The sequence below is a fragment of the Coturnix japonica genome, chromosome 9, assembly GCF_001577835.2.
Source record: "Coturnix japonica isolate 7356 chromosome 9, Coturnix japonica 2.1, whole genome shotgun sequence".
Lineage (NCBI taxonomy): Eukaryota > Metazoa > Chordata > Aves > Galliformes > Phasianidae > Coturnix > Coturnix japonica.
Genome location: NC_029524.1, coordinates 14,000,870 through 14,028,394, shown reverse-complemented (window position 1 = coordinate 14,028,394; position 27,525 = coordinate 14,000,870). Strand labels below are relative to the sequence as shown.

General features: G+C 51.9%; 1 long non-coding RNA gene across 1 annotated transcript; it reads left to right on the top strand.

The window, feature by feature from the left end:
• The first annotated feature begins 3,479 nt into the window (after positions 1–3,479).
• Positions 3,480–24,857, top strand: LOC107318294. The gene is made up of 5 exons (XR_004308406.1): positions 3,480–4,969; positions 11,636–11,863; positions 12,577–12,647; positions 13,577–17,713; positions 17,969–24,857. It is a non-coding gene; the product is annotated as an uncharacterized LOC107318294 (long non-coding RNA).
• Positions 24,858–27,525: the final 2,668 nt, after the last annotated feature.

Below are 27,525 nucleotides of genomic sequence, written 5' to 3'. Positions count from 1 at the left end.
TGCAAGGGGGGCTGAGTGTGTGCTGGGATCAGTGGGAGTGGGAATGGGGAGCTGTCATGGCAAAGCATCCTGCCATGGGCTCATGAGGGACTTCCCATGCTCCATGACCTCGTGGATATCCCTTAATGGGGCTATAACTGTAGAGCAGAAACGCCAAGCTCCAGCCCAGGCATAGCTAGAGAGCAGCTTAGGGGACATGTAGCCAAAGCAGCAGTGGCACATTTTTGGTATACGTGGGGGAGGCTGCCCATGCTGCACAGCTTGGCTTGGGGGCAGCATCCAGTGAAAGGACACAGGCAATCAGCAGCCTCACCATCTCCTCACTCACCCGACTCTTCCTGGCACAAGAAAAGCTCAGCATCTCCTCTGAGAGCTGCTCACAAGGACGTGCTCCCGCTCTTCATGCTTTTTTCTTTTAATCCAGTTGAAGGAACAGAAGGGATAAAAGCAGCTTGGCTGTCAGCTGTGAGGAGGGATGCTCAGCCTTGAGGCCGGGTGTAGGGCATCCTGCAACCATGGGGCCAGTGCTGGGGTGTCCCAGTTGTGACCGGGCCACCGCAGAGTGGGGGACACGCGGCGAGCTGATGTCCTGCACCCGCGGTGACTGCACACGTGCTCAATCTTGTCTCCTTTCACGTGGAATGGGAGTGACACAATTAGATGGAGTTATTTACTTAAAAGAAAGGCTGGGGCCGGACACGGGGTGCTGGCAGCCCGGCGTTTCACACATCATTATGTTCCCCTCGCGGCTTTGAAGTGGCGGGGCCGGGGTAGCTCCGGTTCCCCATGAGATCCCCATGCTCCAGTTCAGGCGGCGGTGGCAGAGGGAGAGCAGCACCCACTAAAGCACACTCGGGTACCCCCACCCTTGGTGTATCACTGACATATAGCAGCAGAGAAGGGACCTCCGAGCCTCAGGCTGCCCGATGTCCACATCCCATTGAGGACCCCCAGCAGGTTCCTCAGCCCGGCCCCAGCCCTGCCGGACACGCTGTGGGTTTCCGCCAGCCGCCGCGTCTCAGCTGCTGCTGCCAAAGCTGGGGGAGCGGAGCCAAGTCAGGCAGGCGGGAGATAAATCTGAGTGCTCCTTGGCTGAGCCAGCCTTTGCTCCTTGATTAATAGGAGGCAGAGATTCTCCTCATGCTCCATTCCCCCTCCGAGGGCCGGGCAGGACAGGGGAACCACCGAGAGCAGCGTTTGTCCTTGTGAGGAGCATCCTTGTGTTCGTGGTAAAAGAAGGGTCAGGTGTTGGCTGCTAGAGGAGGCAATGGGGATAAATGCAGGGCTGAGCCCCTGCCCTGTGAGCGGAGCAGCCTCATGCCGTGAAATATTCAGAGGCCGTTGCAATAAGCTGTTATATCCGACTGCTCATGGGATTGCTTTCTTCCTTGACAAAAGCCTGGCGTCCACCTCAGGTTAAAGCTAATCTAAACAGTAGGGAAAAATAAACACACAGGATGTGAAAGAGGAACGATAGCTCCAGCACTAAAAAGGCAGGGAAGTGGGAACTGGAGGCTGCTGTTTTATTAGCCAAAAGCACCAAAAACCTCCTGCAAAATGCAGTCACAAGATGGATGTTAGGAAAAATATATTCTCAGAACGAGTAGGGGTGCACTGGCACAGGCTGCCCAGGGAGGTGGGGGGAGTCACCATCCCCGTCACCATTCAAGAACCATAGAGATATGGCACTAAGGAACATGTCAGTGGACGTGGTGGGGATGGATTGGGGTTGGACTTGGTGACCTTAGAGGTCCTTTCCAACCTTAACCATTATGTGATTCCATGAAAACATGGTCCCTGAGCAGCAGCAGCCCTGGGGAAGACGGCACCGAAGGGCTGGCCGTGCCCACTGGTCCACAGGCCCCGAGTGCTGCAAACCCATCTGTGCTCTGCTCCTCCAGGAGCGGGGAACTGGAGCTAAGGGCAGGCAGAGCCCACCATTAGAGCACACAGAACTAATGCCAGGAAAGAAGAAAGAGAGAGATTCAGAGCTATGGTTGTTGTTGGAGAGATTTATTTTTGTTTAGCAATGTCTGCGTCTCTGTTGTAAAACGTATGAGCTGCAAAGGAACGTAAATCTTTATGTTTGCAATATTAACTTCCCATTTCCAGGCTGAAGTAGTTATGGTTCTTTCTAATTCTCTTGGAAATATTCTGTGTGTTTATCCTTTTCCCCAGATGTTTATGTAACTTCCTCTGGAAACTTCACTTTTTAGTTAATTAACTTTGTGTCCAGACATCTCTGAGCTTGGCTCCCTTGTTAATATCCCATTAATATAGTGGTGCAGCCCCAGCGGTGCTCAGCATGGGGATTTCAGAGAGGCTGCAGCAGGACAGACCAGCAGGCACTGTTCGGTTTTCCCCATCAGACAGGGACCTGGAGGCACGGTGGTGTGCATCAAACCACTTTGAGGACACAAAAACTTTGAGGCCTCAAACAAACCCACCACAGAGTTGCCTGTCCCAATCCCCTCCCAAACCCATACAGCCAAGAGGCACTTGTTCACAACTGAAGCCTTAATTTGGATGCTGGTCATTCCCTCTCTGAGATAATTAATTGGAGGTGTTAGAAGAACCCTTCCCAATTCCTTCTGTGACAAGGCTCATATCCAAACCAATCTGAATCAACTGTTCAAGTGCCATACTACCAGACGGACACATTATTGAAGGCTTTGCTAGGAATCCGGGTTTGTTAGGATGCATCCAGCTGCTGCTCCCTCCCTATGAATTCTGTCTTTCAACCCAAAGACAAAACACCAAAGCAGTCTGAACTGGCAGGTCTGTGGGTTTTAAGCCCCTCCGGTGCTGCATTTTGGGGATGCAGCAATGGCTCTCGCATCCCACAGAGGAGATGGATGTCACAGCATCCTGACTTCCATTGCCCTGCACACTGCATTTCAATGGAGCCTTCTCTGTCTCCTTAACAAGAGTGACATCGCCTTGCTTATTGTCTATTAACTTGAGAGGTGAACACATCAGCCGGCAGAATCAGAAACATTTACCATGAAAAGTAAAAGCTGAAATCCTATTTTCTACTGCAGCTTGATGGGAAATTCTCCATCAGGGTCTGGCAGGGCTGTGGGCAGCTGTGCCCATGACACACCAGTAGCACTGTCCTCCAGCCCTCGGATGGAACAGCATCTCAGCAGCTCTGGAATCAAAGGTGGGAAGCTGGGAATGTCCCACCAGCACCCTGGGATGGGGGCACAGGGAGCCCCATTCCTGCCCTGCCAGCAGAGCCTTTTAGTTCTGGGGATTTGAGTTTCCATTAGTGCCCTTTCTCCTTTACATCAGCATTTCCACGGCTGCTTAACTTTGGTGCATTTCATTAGCACAGAGGTTTCTGTCGATATTAGGAAGTCACTGTAATCATCAGAGGGATTTGCATGGCTGTTAGGCCAGGAGCATCGCTACTTGGTAGTGCTTTTGGAAGCATTTTTGTACAAGTATCTCTAACATGCACCCTGATGGCAGGGACTCTGTACCTCTGTGTCCCCAGGGCATAGGATATCCATTCCCATTGGGATGCTCATGGCCATCAGGATTCCCTTAGCCACCAGACCACCTGTACCCATTAGGATGCCCATGCCAGCCAGGATACCTATTGAGATAACCAAAGCCATTGTGTTACCAATGGCCACCAGGCCACCCATACCCCTTGGGATGCCCATGCACATCAGAATACCCAATCCCATTGGGATGCCCACACCCACCAGCACATTCATGCCCACTAGGATGCCTAACATTCGCCACCTGTTAGTGCCATGGGGATGGCACCCCATCAGCAAGAACAGCTGCCACATCCCTGCCATGGGGCACACAGCGTGCTGATCCCTCGCTGTCATCCATATTCCTCAGCACCCTTCTTTACTTCCACTCACCCTTTGCCGTCATATCCCACACACAGCAGGGGCAGCAGAGGCAGCACGGGGAGGTTGGGCTATGGAGATGGCTGCCTGCCTCTTCCCACTTCCCCAGCACACTTCAGGGCCAGCGAGCCTTCCGTGGACAGTGCAGTTCTGTTTTGCATCACTGCTTTGAAAAACCCTTGGAGAGAGCAGTGATTTATGAGAGGTTTTCTTGTACGAGGGGAAATAAACCTCTGACCAGACCCGGCTGAAATCCACACTGCTTAATTTTCTGTGGAATCAGGATTTTACCCCTATCTGAGGATTTTGCTTCTTTCCAAGAAAAACAAGCAGTGCCGCTCTCACAAGCAGCCGCGTTCTCTCCGGTGTGGTGCAGGGCCGGCTGGGCACGGCTCCCTCCTCCGCCCCATCCCAACCCCACGGGTCACAAATCACAGCAGTTCCTACCGGCGCTGAAGCGAGAACATCTGCTAGGAAAGTCAACAGTCATTAATTAGCTTTTAACTGGGAGATAGAGAAGCGGGAGAGAGGCACGGACCCCTTTAATGAGAATAAAAGGTGTTTAAGCTTAGAGGAGCGCAGGAGCACCGTAGTTACTTTGTAATATGATAAGAGGCTGGGAATTTAAACCAGCAACTGAGTGTTCTGGGAGGGCATTTTGGGTGCAGGAGCACATCCCATAGCAATGAATCCTAGGAGGGAACAGTGCTGGATAGCTTCAATGCCCAGAGCTGGAGGTGGGAGCGAGGAGAATGTATCCCAGGTGTGCCCAGCAGGGAGCTGAGCCAGGTGCTGCTGAGTTGGGGTGGGAGGAGAGAAAAGGTGGTGGCACCCAGGTCAGCATCCCAGCACACGTGGGACAGCTGGTCCCCATCAGAGCAGGTGGGCTGGGAAAGGTGAGCCTATAAAAAAGGCAGAAGTGGAACCCAAACAACAGGTAGTAAGGGGATGGTGGATGGGCCTCATGCTTGCTCTCCCCTCCCTCCCCAAGCCTGGCTCTGGGTAATGTGATGCCAAACAATGAGAAAGCAGCGCTGACAGCACCAGGGGGAAGGAGGAGGGCTGCTTATTGGAGGGCAATCCACTGACAGCAGCTGTAGGTATGTAATTACCATTATGATACGTTAAGAGTTGGTGCATGTACCCTCTGCAGATGGGTGGCTCTGAAGCTGCAAGGGAAGGGCTGGTATATGAAGACACTCAGTTAATTAGTTAATTGAGACTCTTTAGGAAATGTTTCTTCAACTGGCTTTTTTTCCTCTCCCCCTCTATTTCTGTAACCATCAGCTCGGTTGCTGCTCGTCCTTAAAGCAAAATCCTACCCTAAATAGATGTTCAGTGTGAGTCTGAGCAGGGGCTGCTCTGCATGGAGCCAAAGGGGCTGGTAACAAATATCTGCTGGGGGGAGGCAATCACCTGGTGGATGCTGATTTTGTTGCATGGCCTGATTTCTGTGGTATAGTGTAAAATGAAACAGGATGGCTCGCTCTGTATTTAAACCCTCACCCTGCTCTCTGGGGTTTGTGCTCTCAGCCCCCAGCACTGCCTTGCTAAGAGAGCAGAGGAGAGAATCCCCAGCTCTGCATGGGCAAAAGGGTACAATTGGAGTTGTTTGGATTTAGAAATTAAAATAATCTAGGTTTGTTCAGCAGTTTTCAGTATCAGTTTTCATCGGATGGATGAGAAGCAGTGGTGCCCAGCAGCAGTGCTCTGACAGCTCTTCCAGGTAGCACCCACCCATAGGGCTGTTTGAGTTGGAAGGGCACATTAAAGGCCATCTGGTTCTACCACCTTGCAATGAATAGGGACACCCACAGCTCCATCAGCTTCTCAGAGCCCTGTCCAACCTGACCTTGAGCCCCTCTAGGGATAAAGCATCCACCACCTCTCTGGGTGACCTGTGCCAGTTGCTCTACCTTTCCCTTGATCTCCAATTCTTGTGCCATTCCTTGCCCAGTGGAGGAGAAGAATTTCCTGGTTACCACACGTCACGTTAATTTTGCTTTGTGTTTATTTCCTCCCTCACAACCCCCTGAGCCCCCTGTTGATTTGTTATGCCAGCACTGAATCAATCCAACCGCGATTTCATTCTGTTGGTACTGAGTTTTTAAGTGGTGGTGTCTCACAAGTTCGTTAGTGAATTCCCTTAATAACCCGCAGCGCATGCTGCTCTGCCCGGCTGCTTTGCGTGCGCTGGGTTTGCCGAGCGCTCCCCTACGTGCTTTTTATCAGTAAGTGTATTTACAAGGTCTTCATTACTTCCTAATTGACCATGCCTCTTCTCTTTAGTTATCGCCTTAAAGAGCAATTTAAAAAAGCAATTCAGCAACAGCCATTCCAGAGCTCTTCATCCCTCCCAGCCCCTTTCTCATTTATTATCATCCTTCTGTCTCGCTAGTGCTTCTTTTCCCTCATGCCTATAAGCCATACATATTCCCCAAAATGTTTTATCAGTGTTCCGTTCCCACACTTCAGTTGCCATTGGTCCTGGCAGACTGCTGGGGCTCTCCTTGCAACTTACGCTCAAAAACATTAATTTAATCTTTGTGCTTTGGGGTTTATTGCCACCCCCTCCTTCTGCTGTTCTACCCCAATGCAGCTCAGTTGCCCCATATAGCAGATACCAGCTCGGCCACAAGAAGAGCTTCCCAAATCCCTTCCAAATCACTGTTACTATACACAGCAGAGAGGGAAACAGCTTTGGGTCTGGTGGAGATCTTGGGGCACCCCACGGTTTAATGTCTTCCTTCTCCTTCCCCTTTGAAAAGCAGCCTTTTTTTTCCCTGTGTTTTGTCTTCTGTGGCTTATGTTGCTTGACATGTCGGCTGGTTTTGATCTTTTCCTTTCTGCATTACAAAATTGTCAGCTGTGTAACCTAGAAACGGGGCCGGCTGAATGATATGTTTGCAAATAATAACTGTTAGAAGTTTTTCCTCCCTCTCTTCCATGAGCCGTGCCTGCCCCACTGGGGTATGTGCCCTCAGGGAGCAGTGGGCTCTGCTGTCCTCAGCCCTGTGCTGGGTACAGTCCCAGGTGTTCCTGCCAAAGCTGGAGTACCTCTGCGTCCATCCTCATTTAATTTAAACACTGACAAATTCTCCCAGCCACAGCGTTCATCCATCTCCTAAGCTGTCCGATCCGCACAGCCACTTCACAACTCTCCTGGCTGTGTGGTTAATGTGTCCCTGGGCTGGCTGAGCTTCAGAGCTGGCTGCTTTTATTTATTTCCTCACAGCTGGCCCTGGTTTTCCAAGCAGATATCCACCTGTGCCTGCTGCCTCAGAACAGCCTTTGGCTGCCCTGCCGGGTATGCGGCCAGCTCTTAAACATAACCAGCACCTCAAGGATTTGGATGTACTGTGGGCAAGGCAATGTGAGTGGTAGGAATCAACAGGCTGAGCTGTGGCTGCCTTCTCGCTGGGGTTCTCCATCAGGGGTTTGGTGAGCATGGTGGTGATGTGTCAGTGGTTGGACTGGAGGACTTTAGTGTCATTTTCCTATCTGAGTGATTCTATGTGGAGCTGCTGCTCCATCACACGTCCTGGACTCAGTGTGGGGAAACAACCAGAACTGGTGCAGGAGATTCCCTTGTGTCTGCTCACGTGGTTGTGATGCTCCAAGGGGTGCATGCTCTAACCCCAAACAGCTCAGCCCCTCTCTGCATCAGCCTGTATGGGCTGTGTGGGTAACACTCACATATCAGTCAACACCTCATCCATCAAGAGCTCACCCTTCACTTGTTGAAGCCTGTTCATCTTGGCAATTAGCTCTTGCTCTGCTGCAATTTTTTTGGCCCTCTCTCTCTTTCCCAAATCCCTCTAAGACCCCCTCAGAGTGTGTTCCTGCTCTGTTACAGCTGCTTGTTCCCCCACCACCCACCCACCAGGGCCAGATGTCAATGGAGGTGTTGCACCTTGCCCCTGAATTACTTTCTACCTGATGAGATCAGGGTGTCACCCTTCTGCCCCTGCTCTCACGTCCTGTTGGAAGAGTGGGAGAAGCCAATGTCTCCTTTATGTCCACACAGTCTGGAGGCCTATTAAGGATTCAGGGTGAGCTATCGCTGGAGTGAGGAGCAGGGAGAAATCTGTGCTGCATAATTAGGTACTTTGGGGACTGTATCAAAATGTGGCTGACTACAGATTTCCACGTGCTACGTGCTTTTGTCATCTATTTCTCTCACTGGTGTGTGGGAGGTGGTACAGCCCAGCGTGACCCCATGGGCCAAGCGTGGTGCTGAGTGCTGGCACCTTGTGGGATGTATGGCCTTGGGAAGCAATGTGGGTCAGTGGGTTCATGGGAGGGCTGCATGGGATTGCCACCTCCCAGCAGGGCCAGCTCCCAGATTGGTTAAATACATGTAATCATTCACGCCAGTCAACAATTGCAATGTGCTTTTCCTCTCTAATCAAGACTAAGTTGAAATATAGAAGATGTTCATAGAATGGCAAAGGAAAAAAAAAAAAAAAAAAAAAGATTAAGAAATGTCAGGCTCTGCTGTCGATGTTTTTGATGGAAATACTTTGACATTTATGAAGTCAAATATTTAGTCTGTCAGATGGAATGGAAGTGTCACACCAAGCCCAGGTGAAGCATTAATTTTCTGGTTCCAGCGTTGTGTGATGCTGCCTGTGGGTATGGCTCTGCTGGCAGAACTGGGTGGGCACAGCCTCCAGAATCCCCCCCATAGGAAGGCAGCTCATGGGAACTGGGAGGGCACAGAGTGTTCAGCATTAGGACGCTTACCCAGGAAGTGAGAACCTGCCTCCCCATGTGTGCTGTGCTACAGAACATGCTGTGAATTTGGCCGAACCACTTGGCTGCTGCCCCATATTCACCCTCTGTAAGCAGGAGGAATACTTCTTCCCTGACTCAACCAGTGTTTGCAGGCTTAAATCCATTAATGTTTGTGGAGTGCTCGGATGTCAGAGTAGTGGGAGCCCTGTAAGCCCCAGCGAGAGCCTCTCTGCCTGTTTGTAGATGGCATCTTGCGATACGCAGCGGAGGGCTGAGTGCAGATGGTGCAGCAGTAAATCCTCACGGTGGGAACAGCATCTGAAACACAGAGTGAAATAAGGAGTGAAAATGCATGGTATGTCTGGGGACTGTGGGCCAGATCTGGAGCAGTCTACTGGGCACCCTCAGGGTCATGCCTCTACCCTACTGAGTGCAACTTTGGAGCTCCCAAGTCTTGCATTAAGTCAGGGTTAGGTAAAGATGTTATCGTTCACTGTGCTGTGGTTGCTTAGGGGAGAGGTATAGGAGAAAGGTCTTGGTGTAGAGCACAGTCCATGGGAAAATGAGCTAGAGCTGGGACTTGGACACCCCACTGCCACCTCCTAGGCTGTGTTTGACCTTCTGTTATGCTGACTGATGGAGGTATTTGAGGGGGAAAAAGGCAAAAAATGTGTTTGAACTGAAAACAGAAACACCTCTTGGAGAAGCAGTCTGCAGAAGTTCTCTTTGTACAGTGTTTTGTTATTGTGAAAAACTGCCTGTGCTTTTATCTGCCCCATGCTGGACTGAAACCTGGAGGTGAGACGTGGTTCACTTCTCAACAAATCTCTCCTGCTCTTGCTTTATGGACCGAAACTATGGGACAGCCTCCAGCAAAGCTGTTACCTCTTTTGCCCATACAGAACAGTACCTCCGCAGTTTCCATTAGCAATGGCTTTCTGCTGCCGGGTTTTCCTCCCTATAATTACTTTAAAAGTTTGGAACAGTTAAGGCTTCGGATAACAGCAGGGCAGTGACCTCCCCAGCAGCTCCGCTCTGAGCAGTGGTGGCCTGGGATGTTTGGTCCCTGTTGCAGTGTGTGGTGTCTCATGGCTGTTATTAATGCTCCTGCTTTGCTTACCCAAGTGCTTAGCTGGTTCAATACATTTTCAGACCTGTCCTTACACTATTTTTGGGAAAGATTCATTAGGACTTTGGCTGGAAATTATAGTGACAGATAGAGCAGGGTAATTTATGGCTTTTCTTGAGGGTTGCGCAATTATTCAATAAGTGTCTTTCCTTCCTCTACCCCCCGCCAGCCACTTGCTGGAAATAAATATTGGATTTGTATGTGGAAAAGTGGGTAACAGTGGAACCAGGAGTGGCCAGGGGGAACCCAGCTGGGCTCTTTAGGTAACTCTGCTCATGTTCCTGTGGCACCAAATGTTCCTGTGTCCTTTCCCAAGTTCTGCCTCCTTGGCACTGCTACCTCTGTCTCCTGGCTGTTCCATGCTTGGTTTGGCATTATAGCCTTTGTCCCTTGTCTGTAGTGGAGACTTCCCTTTGCTACCTCAATTCTTTCCAGTGTCAAAGCCAAAAGAACGCCATGGGGCTGCTGGCATCTGCCTCAGGGCACGCCCTGCACACCACTGCCCCCAGTATCAGACATTGAGAATGCTGATAGTTTCCAAAGGATCTGTTAATGCTGACAGGGTGCAGTCCAGCTCTCCCTGCCTTGTACTGGAATCTGGGGAGCCAAGTATTCTCTTCATGAACAGCCATCCCTCCACTCATCCCCTCCCAGAGGAGGTGACATCAGGGTCAGGAATGGCTCTCACCCCACTGGATGGACCTGTGTGTCCTGTTGGGGGTTGACTCTGCCTGGGGCTTCCCAGCCAGCAGCCTGGAGAAGGTGAATCCCAGGAAGGAGGTGTGGGATTCACCTGTCTGAGTGGTGTTGGGCTAGGTAAATACCTGACTAGGCTTCTCCTTACAGATGATCTGAGGATGATCTCTGCAGTTCCACTGGAGGAGATGTTCTGTCTTTGGGACTTTCTCAGTCTTTATAGCTTCCCATGCTTGGTCCTTTCCCTATGTTCCTGCTGGGCATGGCATGGCTCAGTGCAGTGCCATACAAGCAGAGGCTCAAGGCAAAGGAGCTGGGCTGGTTGCGATGCTGGCAGTGGCAGAATGTCAGTGGAGGTATTGGCACTGCAGCGTTCCCACTGCTTATCTATCCTGCTCCTTATGCGTTTTCACATTTTGTTTGAATTAGTTGGGATTGTTCCTCGCAGCGTGCATGGCTCTGCATTTGTCTACTTTGGATTTCATCTGCCATTGACTGGCCCATTCATCAAGCTCTCCTCGGTCCTTTTGAAGTTCCCTGTAGTCTTCTCTTGTTCTGAATCCTCCATATAATTTGGGTCCTCTGCCAGATTTTCTCATGACATTTTTCATTCTCCTTTTCCAGATCATTAATGCATCCCTTTAACCAGGGGTTCGAGCACAAAAACTCGGGGAGGCTCCTGTTAGTGCTGCGGCCCTCTGGAAGGCAGTCATTATTAACACAAATTGTTTTCCCTCTTTGTCTCCAACCCTTGGAGTTACTTTTCTCCATTTGCTCTACAAATGTTTAATTTCCTTAATAGCCTCTCGTAAGGGACCTTGTCAAAGGGCTTTGAAACCCCAAACACATTATGTCAAGTAGTTCCCCCTACTTCACTGTTCTGACGATGGGAGAAAGCGTCCTGGTAGATCAGAGGCATGTAGCTCCTTTCAGGAACTGGGGCACATCTCAGTTAATTTACGCGTTTTAGAATCCAGCTTCTCACGAAAACCTTCATCTCCAACTGCCGATCCCATCCTGGCAGCCTCAAAAAGAGCCACGTCCATGCGTCTGCTAGAGCAAAAGCAATTTCCATCGCCAGCTCTTTGTTAGCAACTGGGTCGAGAGCTGCCGGAGCTTTGGGTGTTTCCTTTTGAACTCCGGCAGCTTTGTGCTGGGCAGCCCGCTGCCATTTTTACTCTTTTTTTGGCATTTTCCTTTGTAGAAACGCTTCGTTGTTATCACCTGGGTACAACGGGGCTCTCCACTGTCCCTGAGAGCTGCAGCCAGTTGGAAAGCAACCTCTGTGCTCCTATACCCTGCTGGGGTGCAGGCAGGTCGCGTCATGCCGCGTGATAAGATCCAAATGCAGCCATGCTGCGCAGAACCTGCTCCACCCGCCAGGTGATGGATGTTGCTCCCTGCCCATGAATCACGCCCATGGTTGTGTAAGGTTTGTGCTGTATTTCTGTGGCCCTTATATAGTTCTGCACAATTTACATGCACCATCCCTACGTCAAGCCATTCATGCTCCTTCTTCGAGGCACTGGGATATATTCTCCCCTTGCCTCAGCCCGGGCAAATTGTACTGCTGATGGAATGATCCTGGGGCTGCGGCACTATTTATTGTTATCAGAAACAATCCCACCACGTGGTGACTTCTGACCACAAAAAAAAAAGGGGGGGGGGAGGGAACACTGCATTCTCTCCAAGACCAATACCCATGAATCTTTAAACAGAAGGAAGTGTTTCCCCAACCAGTGAGTGCATGTGACGACGTTTAACTCTAAGAATATGTGACAGCTCATCAGAAGAGGAAGCGAAATGGGTTTTAGGATATAGAGGGAGCAGCAGGCACTCGAGGAGACCAGGCAGGGCACTTGGCACCAAGGCACTGTCTCCCATTGGGGTCCCCATCTCCATCACGGGGTCCCCGGCCCCAGCACCCCGGAGAGCTCCGCACTGTGCCCTGCCCAGCTTGGAGCCTTGCTGGCGACTTCCAGGCAGAGTTCTGGCACCGAATTACCTGTCTAGCTGGGATCTTATCTCAGCGTTTATCACTGCCGCCTCTCGCTGTCAGCACTGTTTATAGGCAGGGGAACCGAAACCCTATGCTAAGAAATTTCCTCCTCCTCCTCTTTTCTTTCAAATCTGCATCTGTTCCAGACTCCCTTTCATTAGAGACCACATGAAAGCCAAAACAATCCCAGGCTATCAGGCACAGAAACCTTCACAAGGTAACCTCCTCTCTGCATGCACTGGGGTAAATAAGGCACACCTTGGCCAGGGGGGTTGTTTGGGTTCTGTCCCCCTTGTTTGGGTGCCCATGAGACCTCCCTCACCCCCAGGGCTATGTGCAGGGTCAGGGATGCAGGGTGTGAAGGATCTCAAGGTCACCATCGCACTTGTGTCCCATTTGTTGCCTGGATGGTGCACAATGCTCGGGAGGCTTTGTGACATTGGGTATGTGCTTAGTGCATTTTTACCTGTTGTAAAACATTTGTGGAGTTACTCTATGAAGAGCAGGGAGGGAGGAGAGGGGCTGATAGCGATTAGGCAGGAAATGGCTCAGCGTGGATGGCATCCATATGGGGGAACTGAGAGATTTGGCGTCTTGCAGGCACCACTTGATGGATCCACTGATAACCTGGCAACAGAACAGACCTGGGCTCTCTGATTCCTTGCCAGCGGCTCCACCAAAGCCGGCTGGGTCGGCCTTCGTTAACACCTTTCTGGGCTGGGAACCCGCTGAGATGCGTAATGATGGCCATAAAGCTGCCTGAGGTTATTGCCCATTCAATGGCCAAAATACTGTCCCCAAAAGCCCCATGGGTTGCTGGCTGGGTTAGATGCAGGGCAAGCTGTGTGCTACATTGGGCTCGGGTCTGTAATTTCCCTGTGGTTATTTCCAGGATAACTTATTTCAGCTTTTTATGATGCTTACAAATTGAGCAACATCTTAAAAACATAATTCAGGCTCCAACAGGTTTTTAACGTGTGTGTTTTTACAGGGAGACATCAAATATTTTCAAGTGTTGGTAAATTTTGGGGATGGGAGCTGGGAACAGGAGACGAAGGAGGGATGGTCCTGGCCCCAAAAGGCTTTGAGGGCACTCCTTCCAAATGACTTTGCCCAGCTCCTTCTGGGGCCATTGTATCTCCTCAGGACACCAACATCCAGCACCGGCACAGGAGAGGAGTGTGGGGCCAGAGCTGCTGGCGTGCCATAAGGAAGCGATTGAAGCTTTCACAATCTGTTTAACCAGTGACATATGTTTCCTGCAGGCACGGCGATGTGCTGCATGCTGAGGTACGGCCACGCATCCCCACCAGTCCCTGCATGCTGCTTACATTGGGCTGCTCAGGGGGGACATCAAGAAAAGCACCCAGAGAGGCAAACCTATCTCAGAACAGCATGTCCTCACTGGGATGGGGACAGCTGGATACCAGGTGGATGGGAGCACTGGGAATGTTGTGAGCTGGACATGCTGGATTAAACCTTACAGCAGCAGGGTTTGGGTGTTATTTGGGGTTTGGAAACATTGTAGAGGTGGAGCAGCTCCTCATGGTGCTGTGCAAGGGGAACTGTCAGGTCACTGTTGGAGGCAGCAGGAAAGCAGTGCTGCAGCATCCTGCCCCAGATTGGGCATTATAGCCATGCAGAGGATGCAAGATCCAGGGTGAGCAATGTGGGGGCCCTGAAGGACACTGGGGCTTCCGCTGCCCCAAATAGCCTGGACTCCAGCCAGGATGAACCCAGAGATGGTTTGGAGATGGAGGCTGTAAACTTGGTGTGAGAACATGGAGGAGAATGGAGTAGAATCTCCTTTGTGCACTGCAAATCAGCACTGTTCTCTCTGAGGTTTTGGCCTCAGCCATGTGCCTGGAGCATGTTGCATTGAGGCTGTGCACGGGGGGAGGTAGTGGGGCTGGAGCAGGTGATCATCATCTCCAGCTCCAGCATAAAAGCTCTGGTTCCTGAGCAGGGCAGCAGCAGCTTCCTGTGCACAGAACAGCACCACAGCCACCTGGAAGGGGTCGGGAGCAGAAGCACTGCTGGGCAGATTTGGCAGTGAGCTGTGCAGATAGTTTCCTTTGATATTCTTTTATTCTTTTTTTATTTTCCTTTCTATGTCAGCTTTCCTGCCTCAGGCTCCATTCAGTGTAAAGGCCTCCTGTTACCTGGAAATGACTGCAGGGTGACAGCATGGGGGGCAGAGGGGATGGGAGAATGAGACTCAGCCCTGCTCTTTGCTTTGACTGAGGGCAGTGGGGGCAGCCCCTGTGCCTGACCCTACTGGAGCCCTGCACCCACAGAGGTGACAGGGGATTTCTGTGTTGCTGACGTATTCACCATCTACTTGTCCATCCCTGGTGTACTGCAGGGCAGGGGGCAGGTGAAGCTGCACAGCTCCAGGTAAGTACTGAGCTTTGGGTGCAATGGGGACAGAAGCTTGTGCCCCAGTGCTGAGCTTCTGCTGGTGGTGCATCCCCGGCAGACCTTGCTTGTTACTCTATTAAATTTCCATTTTGACGTGAAAACAGCTGGTTTCATGGTACCTCTGACTGTGTTATTTACACAGTCATGCACACAATCCCTGCTGAAAATCGCATTACTCAATGCTTCGGCAGCCCTTTGTCTGCAGGTACTGCCTGGAGGTGATGCTGTCCCCCAGTCTGAGCAGTGGCACCCAACCAGGCTCAGGCAGGGAGCGACCTACAGAGCTGCTCACCTTCCCAGGTGGGTGATCAGGGCTGGCAAACCCATCCTGAAGTGCCCCATCTCCCCCTGCACAACCCACTGCTGAGCCCCCAGGGCGCGGTGGCTGATGCACATCGCGGAGCAGAGACAACCGTTGGCCACACTCAATGGTGCTTTGTTCTCAGCCCAGGAAGCAATGAAAATCCTCCCGCTTTGAAGCCTGAGGAGGCCTTTTTATTACATCCAGGGCTCCTGGAACAGGGAACCGTGAGTACTTCCCCATAGAGCGATGAAAAGCTCTCCTGCCTGAGACCACAGCAACTCATTACACGTGGGAGCAGTGAGGCCGGTGAACATTGCTGGGACATGGAAGAGCCGTGGTACAATGCTGTTGACCTCACGCCGTCTGTGCCTGCAGAAAGCCATCCCATTTTTGTGGCTGAGAAGCTCCTAAGCAGCAAGGCGGCCCTAATAATTCCACTTAATCTTCCCCCATAAATCACTCCTCCCCTCCCCTGCTGTCTATTGGCATCTTCTGAAGCTATTAGCTAATTTCAAGCCAGGAGTTCACACATTGCCTGGTCCCATCCCGTCCCCCTGCAGCACTAAGTATGCACTCCTGGAGGAAGGCTGCCTGAAGTCACCCTCCTCTGGTGGGGAAGAGGTGAGAGCCCACCCCCATCAGCCCAGTGGGACAGGGGCAGACCGATCTGCTCATCCCTGGTGCCTCATCCTGGGATTTACAGCTCCAGTTGGGATTAACTCTGAAACCTGATGACAACGCCTGATGTGTCTTCGGCGCCCGTGTCCCTGCTGCTCACCCCCCATTTTGCTAATGAGCTTTGTTCAGCAGTGCAAGATTTGTCCTTAAAAGCAACTTTGGAGGACTGAGAGGTAAGTGTTTAAAGATGCAAAGGGGATAACGATGTGTGGTGTTCCCACAGGTGTTCTGTGTGCTTTGCTCAAAGCCCCCCAACCCCACTGAGCTGCTGGTGAGTGCAGCCATGGCAATGGGTCCCCTCCAGCCCTCGAGGATGAGTCCTGATAGGAAGACCAGGACACAGCAATATCACACCCTGAGGCAGGTTGGGTTTTGTCTGCCATTTTCTTAAAATCATTTTGAGGCAGGAGTAATAAATGCTAAAGATGCGCACGGAATTTGAATATGAATGATAAGAACAGCTGTGTATATCTATTATGAACGAATATAAACAGAAATGTATAAACTGAGATTTTGGGGGCTTTGGGAAGAATTAGTGCCTTTGTTCCTGGATTTTTTTCCTATCTGAGTTTGAACCAAAGCCCATTAGCCCGGACTTTCCCGCAGCCGCCCCAGCCAGGAGCTTCATTTCGCTCTGGCTCCGAGCCATGCTGAATTCTCCTCAACAGCTCAGTGAGCCCTAATCCTAACAAATTTACCCAGAGAAGTGGTTCTCTTATTACACTGCCTAATTTGAACGCTTTCCAAGGTTAATTTCTGCTCCCTCTCCCTCCAAACGTGCCTGCCCCCCCTCTCCCCGTTAGCGCCAGCCCGGGGGGAGCAGCCCCAGACCTTCCCCTCCCGGCCACGATTGGTTTTAAATGAGAAAATAATGCGATGTTCGTCCCCGGGTGCGGGGTCTGCCCGCGGGGTTTCCTAATGCTAAGCCACTTCCTTTGCAAATTAATTGCAACTTTTGCTGGGCAAAAATAGCCCTGGAAGCCCATTCCCCGCGGGCTCTTCCGCGTGTAATACTACTCTGTTCATAATCTGATTGCTGTGACTCTTATTTCTTCTTTTCTCCTCACCATCCCAGGTATAATAGAGTCTGCAAAAGCTTTGCAATGCCTATGGGGTACCCTGGTTGTACCAGTGGGATATCTCCATGGTATCTCTGGATCACATCTATGGTATCTATGGGATGTCCCTATGGTACCCCGTGGGGCATCCCAATGGTATCCTATGGGGCATCCCTATGGTGTCTACCCTTCTCCCTACACCATATGAGCTTTGTTGCCACTGGGACTGTCCTCAGCCCTTCTGACAGACCAGCTCCTCCCCAGCCCTGCCTACCCCCTTCAAAGCAATGTGACTTTTATTGCAATTACTTCTGAACCTTGGTGCTGGGGCCGTGCCAAGGAAAGCAGCAGAAAACAATGTGATGGGCCTCGGCAGGCGCGGAAACTCCACCGGCAGAGACTGGCCCTAAAATAACTTTCATGCGATGGTTATTTATTCTGGGAGAAAGTTCATTCATTCACAATTCAGAGGGGAGAGACATCAATGCACAGGGGCAGTACGAGGGTGCTGTGAGCTCACACCCTGCTGCCACAGCTCTGGGTTTGTTGGAAGGGTACTGGGGTTGTGATGTCTGAAATCAGGAGGAGATCCTGCCCTTCTAGGAGGCAGCTTCCTGCCTCCCGGCCTGGGTTTGGTTGTCAGTTCAATGGGCTCAGAATTAACCAATTGGTGATGTGATGCAGTGACCCTTCCTTTTTTCCTTTAAAATATACATGCATAGGTTTGTGTTTTTTGCAGTTACGAATGTCATTCCCCAATCCACTCAGGAGCCGGCAATTTTCTGGCTGAGGTGGGAAGCTGCCGACATCATGTGATACATGGTGAGATTGATTGTATTTACTTACCCTTTAACCTAATAAAGAAAAATAATGTTCCTTCATCTCACTAATTCTCTATAAACTTGAGCCTTGCTTTAAATCAGCTGGAAGCGCAGGCGCTGAACCTTAACATAGCTGGGGCAGAGGTATGGGGAATCCCGTCTGCCTGGAAAAGCAACATGCAAACCCCAAACCCAATACACTTTCCATTCTTTAAGCATTTTTTTAACCTTTCTTGTTGAATTTTTTGCCCTAAAGTCCCACTTGGTGCCCACTGCTCCCATTGGCTTGATGGCAAAGGACACTGCAGAGGAAGGGGAAGGATGCTCCGTTGGACCAGACCCGGGTTCATTCTCTACCAGTGACACCCAGGTGACCTTGAGCACTGCTCTTGCTATGATGAACCATCAAGAGATGGCTGTCCAGACTCTCCTGCCATCTGCTCTCCTCCATCTGGGCTGTGCCATCCTTCATGCCACCCCCTCTATCCTCCCTTCCTGGCTGGCTCCACGAGAATGGCCCTCTCTGGAAGCAAGGGATTAGGCAGAGTGAGAGATATCTCTAAAACAGTCACTAAAACTTGGTTCCCCTCAATAACCTGCCCACCCTGGGGGAAGCTCTGTGCCCGGATTGCTCTTACTCAACACATTGTTCCTCATTCGTTCTTGCTGCAGGGCTGCACCACTCAACATCACCCTGCAACAGAGTCCCTGTGCTTTTCCAAGTGCAGGCAGTCTCTCTCCTCTGCTGCCCTCCCCTCCAACTTTATGGGAAAATCCCTTTCTGCCTAAAATCCTCCAGATGTGCTTTACAGCTCGAGGGGAGTTTGTGGGAAAAGCACGCGGTTGGTTGGATGGGACATTTCCTGAGATGCAGGGCAGCACGTTGGTTCCATTTTGCAGCAGAACCACATTGCCCAGCACCATGACAGCTTAGATAGCCTGGATGAATTTTGTCCTTTACAAAGAACCTGAAAATGAGAGCTTTTTTCCTTTTTAATTCACACTGTGTGTTTGGGAAGGGAAGCACAGTATGTGCTACCCAACATGATGCAGCCTGTGGCCCCATGGTTACCCCAAGGAGCTGGCACAACCCCAACCTTGCAACACTCCCTGCACCTTTGGGAACTGAATTTAGGGCCAAGCAGTGCCAAGTGCCCCATTGCCACCCAGGGCTAACAAAGTTCTCCCCATGGACCGAGCCCAGGGCGCAGCCTCCAAGCGATTAATTAGTTGTTAGTGGTGACGACCCAGTGGTCGGTGTAGGATGCTGGGTAGAGGCTTGATGTAAATCGTAGCAATTTGCTGGCTCTGCCACTCTAAATCCCGTCTAATTATACCAAGGGAAGCATCTGACATTAATTTGTTATGGTATTTGTGTGCGGAGCGCTAGACGTTTTGGGGACAAATGGAAGAGCAGCCTTCAGATCTTTGCCCTTGTGAGCTGCAAGCGATGGAACGCAGCCTTCTGCTTACCTGCCCGTGTTGGAAAATTCACTTAGTTTGGAGGCCTAAATACTATCATTTCTAAGTGCCGTCATTTCAGGGCTGCAGTTTTAAAGGCTGCACTCAAATATCTTTGGTGAAAAGGAAAAAAGAGGGGGGGATGTTTGTCCTGTGTGAAAAATGAGATGGGCAGCAGCATCACAGTGTTGGCAGCGGAGTGTAGGGTGTGGAGGTGCCCGGACTGGGCTGGGTGCAGAGCGGTGTCAGGTGCACAAGCAGCACATTGCAGCTCTTTGAGGATATTGCTGCTTTGCTAGATAAGAGAAATTCAAGGGATGTGCTATACATAGAGTTTCAAAACACTCTTGGCATCGTCACAGATCAAAGAGGAATGGTGCAGGCTGAATCCCGGAATAGAAGGCAAAAAGAAGGAAAAAGATTTGGAATTTACTGGGGGAAAAAAAAAAAAGAGTAAGTAAGAAAGAAAATACGCTGCAACCAACAGCACAGGGCTGCTGGACTAAAAATAGCAAAGAAGGTATTAGTGTGGCAGTGAGTGCACAGAGCTCTGTGTTTGGGGAGAACCTCCTGCAAAGAGGGGACGTGAAGCACGGGATGTGGAACACCACCCCAAGATCAGGGTGAGGTGTTCACACTGCACCTCTGTTCCTACTGCCATAAAGCAGTAAAGGTAACTTGATTGCAGGGAGACCGGAGGGCTTGGAGCCGTTCCACGGCACTGCCATTAAAGAGTTTGGAATAGGAGTTATTAAATTACTGCCAGGTACTGTGGGCTTCTCCTAACAGGGAGACTTCAGCTTGGCTTGGAAACTTCAGCTCTGGTTCATTCGGGTTAATTAAAAGAGTTCTGGACATCTTCCAGGGCTGTCTGTCCCCTCCCCTCCAGGGCTGTGCCATGTCACTGGGCACCAGGTGGGGTGCCCCACATGCCTTGGGCATAAGGGATGGCAGAGCATGGGGTCCAGGGCTCGTCCACACAGTGGTGTCCTGAATGTCACCTACAGTGCCTCTGTGCCACCAGCCACAGGATGCTCTGGCCCAGAGCTCTGCCCACCTGGGAACCCACAGTCCTAAATGTCCACATGGCAGAGGGCTATGTGCATTTGTGGTCAGCCCCCAAAATGGGAGGGGGGGCTGCGACCCACATTAAGGGCGACAGCAGGGTCCAGAGGTGCTGTCCTGTGCCCACCCCCAGCTAGGTTTTGGGCCCCATGTGTATAAATACTGCTCGCAGATCCCTTAGTGACTCAACCCCCCGAAACACTTTTTGGACTCGTTTTCCCAGAGAGAGTTTAATGGGGTTTGTCGTGCCAAAACCCCAAGCTATGCCTCACTTTCATCCCCTAATGCAAGCCATATATCAAGAGACACTAAGGGAGCGGGGAGGCTTTCTGACAGGGGGATCCTGGGAACAATCAGCCGATACCCCCCCCTCCCACAGCCCCCACCCCTCGCTCTGTGCATTCCTGGTAATGTAAATAGAGAAGAGAACATTTGCAGCCCTCCTCGGACCCAGGAGTGCGTCCGGGGACGGCGCCAGGAGCTCGCAGGCAGTCTGCTCTGTTTGAAATGTCCAAGTGTCAGCGTCCCCAGGGCCACCCGTGTCCCCAGAGCATCCCATGCCCACAGCATTGATGGAGGGCAGCAAGTGAGGAGGGGAGGCTGGGATTCTGACTGTGCACAGTGAGTTTCAGCTCTGCTGGACGATGCAGGTGATGTAGGACACTGTGCCATCCCTTGGCGCTGCTGTCCTTGTCCCCAGGCAATAGGGACAGAGGGACAGGGGGGTGATGAGGCTGCTCCTCTCTATTGCCCCCATCTTGGGTTGGGAACATCTAAATTGGGAAGGTTCTTGCTTGCCCCTTCAGTCTCTACTAGGAGTCAAAAGGAGGACTGCAGCATCCCCAGCAGAGGCCTTTCCCATGGCTGCAATGGGGAGCAGGGAATGACACTGAACTAACTTTTTCTGAATGTAATCTGCCTTAGGAAATGTCATCCTGGTCCCACACAGGTGATTAGGGACACTTTATTCCTATGGTCACATCAACTTTCCATTGGGACCAGCCCCTTGCCACCATGTGGCACTGCCCCAGGCATCCCATGGGAGGACCTGCAGTGGGGAGGGTGACATTGGGTGGCCCTGGGGGACTCCGGGGAGCACACAGAGGCTGAGGGCATCTGTAGGTTTTATGTGCTGGGCCCAGCCCCGGGGGTTTATGAGGCAGCCGATGCAGCCATAAACCTCACCGGGGGGTCAGAGGTGAATGCAAGCACTCTTAAGTAGGCAAAAACGGTGGTCTGGGCTGGAAACTGAACTTCTTGTGCCATAATCAGAACCAGCGGGGTTAAATTCCTACGGCTGAAGAGCACGGCCGTAGCCTAAACATCTCTCCCGTGCTGCTGAGGCTGCCCCAAACAGGATCCCAGGGATGGAGCAGGGGCTGCTGCAATGCACTCAGTGCGGCGCTGGGGCAGACCCACCAAGAATTCTTTAGGCTGTGGGAAGATCCCATTAAAAATGTCATTAAGGACATGGAGATGTGGCTCTGCACCCAGATATCCTCATGCAGACCGCCTTGGTCCGCCCATTCATGTCTGGGGTTGGTATCAGCGTGGTTCATTATGCTCATAAATGATATGGAGAAGGTATTGTGTTAGCAAAACTGTTACATATTTGGGTTGGGAAAGGCTGGAAGACCTTGCTGCTGTGGGGATGGATCGCACAGAGGTATATGGTATTCACCATGGCCCATGTGAGATGATGCATCTTGGATGGACTAATCAAGATAATTCACAGATATTGTCCTAAATTAATTATAGGCACTCAGTACAAGCCCAGTGTGTCAGTGCAGACAGCTCAATTAAGCGCTCCTATTCAATGTATGCGGATGGTCAAAAGAGCAAAGGGAAGATTACTGTGGGCTGCGAGTTGGGAACAAAGGGGTGGGGATGTGGCAGTGCTCAAATCAGTGCAGCTCCACAGCACGTGGAGTGGGAATGGTGGGCACACGGCAGCGAGAGGCTGAGGGCCACCAATGGGTTCTCTGTCCTCCTGGGAGGCTCAGGCCTTAAGTCAAGGTCCTGTCCTGCAGTGCTGCTCTGGGTGGCATGTCCAGGTGGCACATCTCACCCCAAGCCCAAAGGTTGCGGTGGGAAATCCTCAGGCTGATCTCCCTCCCACAAGGCTACGGCCAGCATCATGCAATCTGTTTTCATTCCTATTTCATGAGATGTGAATAATTGATGAGGAACACAAAGCGTGGGGGATAAAATGAATACATATCTATGTATGCACACACAAACACACACAGATAGCGTTAGGAAGAGCTGAGGCACAGCACTCAGAGGATGCTGCAGAATAGTGGTGATGGCTCAAAGCAGGCACACAGCACTGCCCATGTTATGCATAGGGGCTATAGGGCTGGGATGGAGGTACTGGGGTGGGCACACATAGGCTGCCCTGGGGGACCTCAGCCTGTGCCTGTTGGGAAGGGGTGCCCGTGGGTGTGGGACCAGCCCGTGCTGCCTTACAGCCATGGGTCAGCTTTTCCCACTTCCCAGATCTGATTTATCGCTTTTTTAATAAATGGGCCATTTCCCATCCACGTCCCACAGACAATTGCTAAGGGCCCTGGCACCGCGCCACAAACTCCTTTCAACTTCACAGCAAGTTCATCAAAGGCCTGGGACGCCATTTCCCCAAATAGTAAAAGTGTCAGAGCAGCGGGCGTGCGGGGAAGCCTCGGTGACAGCCAAGTGCTTAATTAGCGGTAATGCAGAGTTTATGGCCCCCACACACACCCTCACCCCTGCCTGGTTGTGGGAAGGGTGCAAGGGGTGAGTCAGGTCCTGATGACCTGCCGTGTCCCTGGTGGTGTGATGCTGGAAGGATGGGGACATCTCATGGTGCTGCTGTGGGACAACAAAGAGGTGGTTCCCTGTGTCCCCACATCCCGCTCATGTCCCTTTTGGAGACATATCACCCAGAGCTGAGCGTGGTGACTTCAGCACTCAGAGGCAGACCATGGGCATGAATGGAGCTAATGTCATTCATTCATTCATTCATTCATTTATACATTTTTTGCACCTCTTTCCCAGCACCACCTAAAACCCACCAGGGTTTTTAATCACAGCTATGCCCAGAGCAGCACCCCACTGTCCCTGTCCCTAACCCAACAGGTGGGTGCCATGTTCAATCAGCAGTGCCTATACCAGCGAGGCCAGAACAGAAAACCCAATGACTGGGAGGTTGCTGGCTCTGCAGCATCTCCACCAGCTGGGATGGAGGGTGGCAGTTGGCACAGCCCCACTGGAGCAGGGGACATGGGGACATGGTGCTCACAGCTGAGCATAGCAGGGCTGCCCCACCTGGCCCCCTGCTTCCTGCGTTCCCCCCGCCACCCTCCTCGGCACGGCTGGGGCCTCGCAGCCCCAACCAGGAAACTATAAAACTTTACAGAGTGCGGCTGGAGAGAAACAGGAATTGCTCTAGTAACTGCCAGAAGGGCCAGCGTTAGATTCACAAGATTTTCCAGGGCTCGGACTCGCCAGGAAGGGATTTATCCACCTACAAGGAGTTGTAAAAACTAAAATTAAATTCTTCATCTTAGAAAGGGAGGGGTGGAGAAAGGAGAACATGGTTGACCTCCCCTCCTGAATGCTCTGCTGGAGGCTGGAGGGGATACAGGGCACCTGCTGCACCGCGGGGTCCTGCCCCATGTAACCCATGCGAGTGCTGCAGGTCTGGGTGCTGTTTGGGGACTCTGTGCACCAAGTTCCATCCCGACAGCCTCCTGTTGGTGAAGTGCCCTGCTCCCAGTGCACAGAGGACCAATGTGCCAATTTGCATCATTTGCCTTTTATCGGAATTCTTTTCCCCTGACTGCCTGCCTGCACCAGGTACTGCTGTGAGAGTGTGTCTGGGGGAAATGCTCTTCTCTCACTCATTCTGCTTTCCTTTCTATTTTTTCCCCATTAGTACCGGTGCAGCTCTTAAAATAACCGCCTGCTTTAAACCATGTCTCTTTGTTCCCTGCAGCTGCCCTGACCCCGGGCAGAAAAAGAAGGGCCCCGGTGAGGGATGCCGGACCCACAAACCAAGGGGACATGGTGGTAGGGGATCCCTGCAGCCAGGGGTGCGCCCATCCTTGTGCTGCCAGTGGGATGGCCTCCATTGCCTGCGGGGCGTCGGGGCTGGGCCAGAGCCCAGCTTGGAAGTGTGAAGTCGGAGGCTCTTGCCGTGCCCGGGCACGTCTCCGCTTTGTTTATTCCTTTGCCTTATTATTTGGTTCAACTATTTATTCCTGGCTGCCTTTTTCTCACGGTTGCTGTGTTTATTTAGTGCCACTCGCCAGCAGCCCTCTGGGTTCTTGCTCTGATGACGAATGCAGCCCTAACCCCGGTGCTGCGCTGCACTGAGATTTCCCTACATCATGACTTTGTGGGGTGGGACAGCATTTCAAAGGGACACAGGGCAGGGGACAGCAGCGCACAAGGCAGTGGCCACCCATGCTCTGTGCATACTGCCAGTGTGCACCCACACCCGAGGGCCTTGTCACCAGCCTGTGCTGAGCAGAGAAGCCCTCGGAGGAAGGAATGAAGTTGGAAAAGTGTGAGGGTGATCAGAGTGTGATGCTACCACCTGCATTAGGTGATGTTCCTCAGGGTCCACAACCCCCACCAGCCCCCCCCCCTCCCCCCCCCCCAAGCACCCACATAGGTTCACGCAAAGCCCCTCCCACCCAAGGTGTCAGCAATACACCAGCACACCCTCAGCCTGTCCCCAGCTCACCCCTTGGCTCCCAGCCCCACAGCTCATTCCTTGGTGGTAGTATCCCCTTGGGGACCCCAAACGTCGGGTCCTCCCTGTGCTGAGGATGCGCTGCGGCTGGGGGCCGGGGAGCCATGGCAACCCAGCAAGGATGGGAGTTGCCATGGTGATGGGAGGCACAGCATCCTGAGCCGACTTTGGGTGAGGGATGCTCCAGGTGGGGTGGGAGCAGGATTGGGGTCTCAAGGGGCTGTGGGGGCAACGCTTTAACTTAACCTCCTCCCCTCGAGGTTCCCACCCCATGGCACCAGCACGGCATGGATCAGCCTTTTCCCCATGCAGAAAACGTGGCTGTGAGCATGTGCCAGCAACCAGAGAGCTCAGAGCAATTCCACCCCGCAGATTGCGGCCGGGCTTTATACCCTGAGCCTGCTTCAAACTTTGTGCTGGGAGAGAAGTGATTTGTCTGCAAATGTTATGCGGTTAAAATAAATGCGGAGAATTTTAATCCTGGGAGTTTGGAAAGCAGGAGATTTAAAATAACAAAACCCTTTCATATACGGCGCTTGCTCTGAAATTAGCTGGATATTAAGGTTTTGTGGTGGGGGGTGATGGCTCCTCGTCCATCTCCTGCATGGGGTGGGGTGGGGGCACCTTGAGGTGCTGGATATGGGGTGGGAGCACAGAGCTGGGTGTTGGAGAGCGGGTGCACTCCTCTTTGTTGACACGGAATGGATCTCCCACAGCTATTTAAGGTTTTAATTGCCCTGTGATTAAAGTTTTCATTACTAAGCAATTAGCACCTGAAATTTTAAGTGCTGAAGTGTTTAACTGCATCCTGCAGCTTGCCAGAGGTGCGGGGCGGTGGATGTGGGTGGGATGGGAGATCTTTGGCAGTGGGGATGAGGAGCGCCAGGAGACAGCAGCAGCCCCATGCAGGGGTTTCAGTGAGCATCCTCCCTCAGCCTGTGCCCCCGGATCCCTATTCCAGTTTCTCATCTTTTTGTAAAGTAAATTCCTCAGGGTCTGAAACGTACCAGGCATGGCTTGGCTCCAAGGGGAATTCTTGAGGATAGTTGGAGTCAAATGGGTTCAGCCATTTTTAAGCTACTCAGATGTGAATAAGCGATTTGTGCTCCTCTCAGAAGACCTGTGCTTGGGTAACTCAATCCTCTGTGTCCCAGAACAGGAGAGGTTTCTGAATGGGATGGTGCGGATGCAAGCATTTCCCAGGAGCAGCTTTGCAGGGAGGCCAATATCAGCTCCATGTTTGAGTTTCAGAGGCATGAAGCTGGGGCTGCAGGTGTTTCTGGGGCAGGTTTCTGGGGCAGGGAGTGAGGTGGTGCTGCCTGCAGATGGTGCCGGGCAGCCCAGATGGCTGTGACACAGGGACAAGGCAGCCTGGAGGGGATGCATCCAGCTGGCACCCTGCATCCAGGAGATCCATCCCATTCCGGGGACCAGGAGCATCAAAATGCCCACACATCGGGGAATTAGGAGATTTTGCATGTGCTTTATCAGTCACTTCAGGGGTGTGTCAGCTCCAGCCGTGGGGAAAGCAAGTGGACTCTGGAATCCACAGGATAGGAGCCAGGGCTGCATGCAGGGCAGCTGGCACCATCACTCGTGCGGGAGGTGGGAGTGGGAATTTGGGATCCCTGTGGGGTTCTCTGAGTGTGTGCTGCTCTGGTTGGGAGCTGAGGCTGAGACCTGACACTGGGATGGGAGTCACAGTGTGATGGGGATGGGACAGATCAGGGACAGAAAGGACTGAGGAGGATCAGGAGATGGGATGGGGGGTGATAGGATGGAATGGGATGGGAGTACATGAGACAGGATGGAGCAGGTGGAGTGCAGTAGGATGGGACAGGACTGTAGAGGGTGGAATGGAATGGAATGGAATGGAATGGAATGGAATGGAATGGAATGGAATGGAATGGAATGGAATGGAATGGGACAAGGCTGTAGGAAGTGGAATGGAGTGAAATGGAACGGAGTGGAATGGAATGGAATGGAATGGAATGGAATGGGAAAAGGCTGTAGGAAGTGGAATGGAATGGAATGGAATGGAATGGAATGGAATGGAATGGAAGGGAATGGAATGGAAGGGAATGGAATGGTAGTGTGGAGCATGGGATGGAACTGTAACGGATAAGATGGAAAGTAATGGAAGGAACTGAGCAGAATGGAATGGAGTGGAATTGAATGAGACAGGACCATGGGATGGAATGGGATGTAATGAATTGGAATGGGAGTGCAGAAGGTGGGATGGGACTGTAAAGAACAGGATAGAAAGGAATTGAATGGAATGAGACGGGATGAAATGGAATGGGGTGGAATAGAAATGTAGAGGATGGGATGGGATGGGATGGGATGGGATGGGATGGGATGGGATGGGATGGGATGGGATTGGCGGAAGGATGGGGATGGGAGGGGATGGGTGGGATGGGAGTGGGTGGGGTGGGATGGGATGGGATGGGTGGATGGGGATGGGTGGGATGGATGGGAGAGGGATGGGATTGGGATGGGATGGGATGGGGTGGGGTGGGATGGGATGGGATGGGGTGGGATGGGGTGGG